Raw genomic sequence first — 2,485 nt, 5'->3', positions numbered from 1 at the left:
TTGCTCCTTTTTCACTCAATGATTCCTTCGAATTTGCCGACCAAAAATTCTATATGTCTATTCTATCTATGATATTTCTATATATATAGAATATGATATCTAATATGACATCCGATTTGTCAAAGGGATTGGATTGGTGACTTACCCATTCAGTGACTTTGGCACTGGACGTTCCAAAAACGGGTACTATCGGATCGGGTGAATTAGAGAATAGACAGAGGTCCGTTGGCATTTCAGCCTTTCTTCTCCTTTCAGGGCCTATCCGAAAGAGAATCCAGTACCTCTTGGTCCTGAATATCAGAATAGGACGAACGAACCGGCCTCCGCGGATATCTTTGCTTCGGAACAAAACCCTGCAATCAAATAGATTGTCCCAAGGGCGCCATATTCTAGGAGCCCAAGTTATGCTATTGAAAATTCGTTCCTCTAGCAGTTCCGGTTTGAGCATTCCGTTCCCTTTTTCAAACTCCACTTCTTTTCATATAGCAATCCCTGATCAAAGAGAGAACAATATCCATTTCAAAACATTTCTAACAGATTCCTTAGTTCGGACCGACGAAGTAATGTCACTCGACTATTATCAACCTGACTGCAATCTTTTTCTGTCGGTAAGGATTGCACCAGAGCACCTTCTACTTCTAATAGGCCATGAACTATAGATAGAGAAGAATCATTCTGAGCGAGTACATAAGAAGCGATCCACTTTTTTTCATCGGTTCCAGGGGAAGACCAAAGATCTTGCGCGGCAGGTCCGCCAGAAAAACTCAAAAGAGAAAGAAGTCTCGTTAATCTCTTCATGCTCGTTCCAAGTTCGAAGTACCTTTTGGCCAAAGAAAAACCCGCTTCCTGACACGATTGCCTCTTTATCTTTATATAGATAGATTCTATGGGGTTATTACTTAGTAAGTCTATTTTGTACAAGAGCCCCTCCTATCTGATAGAAAAGGGTCCCATGATCCCGAGCCGATCTTACCTTGGCTCGCAAACCCCAAGTTTGTCTATGAAGAGCTAATCTAATTGTATTTTTTTCTAGAATGGATTTCTTATGTGGAATACTAATGGATAGGGCTTCGTTGCTAAGTGCTACAAGATCTAGTGCACTGGAACTCGTGGTTATGGACCCGAATCCTTTAGTATGGAACATTGTCTTTTCCAAGTAAAAACCCCTAGTATATGAAAGAATGAAAAGGTGCTTTCGTTCTTGTGGAATAAGAAGCCCTCGTACCTTAATGAAAGGAAAATCGTAATTTTTCGTTAGGTATTTGACCAAATAGGATCGTCCAGTTCCTACAGAACCTATCACTAAAATACCCGATAGGGCTAAGCGGAACGAAAAGGGTTTTCCATGAGATGGTAAATGAAAACGATTAGTCCCACACGAGGTTTGGGAATAAGTGATTGTCTGATAATGAGCAAGGAATATACGTCTTTCTGCTAAAGAGGATCTATTAAACTCATAATTCATTAGATCCTTGTTATCAATGCCAACTAGGTATCATAAGTAAATGGATCCCGGTTGTTCAATCCTTTGATAACCAAGGTCATTCTTTGCTAAAGAGAAATGATCACTATGAGTCAGACTCAATAGAATTGGATCCATTCCAAATAGCGAGAATTAGGATTCTTGATCCCTCTCAATCTCTCTTTCAATTCGAGGATCCAGAGAGGTGTTTTCATAGTCATCTCCGAATATTTGCCATCTCGGAATATTTTCGATTTCATTTTTCTATGATATGTCTTTCTATATGAAAATTGGTTATTTACGATGTACGATGATCCCTGTTAAGCATCCATGGCTGAATGGTTAAAGCGCCCAACTCATAATTGGTAAATTTGCGGGTTCAATTCCTGCTGGATGCACACGAACGGGAACATTCCATAAGTCTATTGGAACTGGCTCTCTATCCATGGAATCTCATCCATCATCCATACATAACGAATTGGTATGGTATATTCATACCATAACATAAGAACAATAAGAACTCGAATTCTTATCGATACTGGAACTCAGAGCATAGGAGGGAAAGTCGATTTATGGATGGAATCAAATACGCAGTATTTACAGAAAAAAGTCTTCGTTTATTGGGAAAGAATCAATATACTTTTAATGTCGAATCGGGATTCACTAAGACAGAAATAAAGCATTGGGTCGAACTCTTCTTTGGTGTTAAGGTGGTAGCTGTGAATAGCCATCGACTACCTGGAAAAGGTAGAAGAATAGGACCTATTCTGGGCCATACAATGCATTACAGACGTATGATCATTACCCTTCAACCGGGTTATTCTATTCCACTTCTAGATAGAGAAAAAAACTAAAGGAGAATACTTAATAATACGGCGAAACATTTATACAAAACACCTATCCCGAGCACACGCAAGGGAACCGTAGACAGGCAAGTGAAATCCAATCCACGAAATAATTTGATCCATGGACGGCACCGTTGTGGTAAAGGTCGTAATTCCAGAGGAATCATTACCGCAAGGC

This window comes from Triticum urartu, unplaced genomic scaffold (genome assembly GCF_056163025.1).
Source record: "Triticum urartu cultivar PI428250 unplaced genomic scaffold, HENAU_Tu73 scaffold10, whole genome shotgun sequence".
NCBI classification, from domain to species: domain Eukaryota; kingdom Viridiplantae; phylum Streptophyta; class Magnoliopsida; order Poales; family Poaceae; genus Triticum; species Triticum urartu.
Note: the sequence above shows the minus strand (reverse complement) of the source record.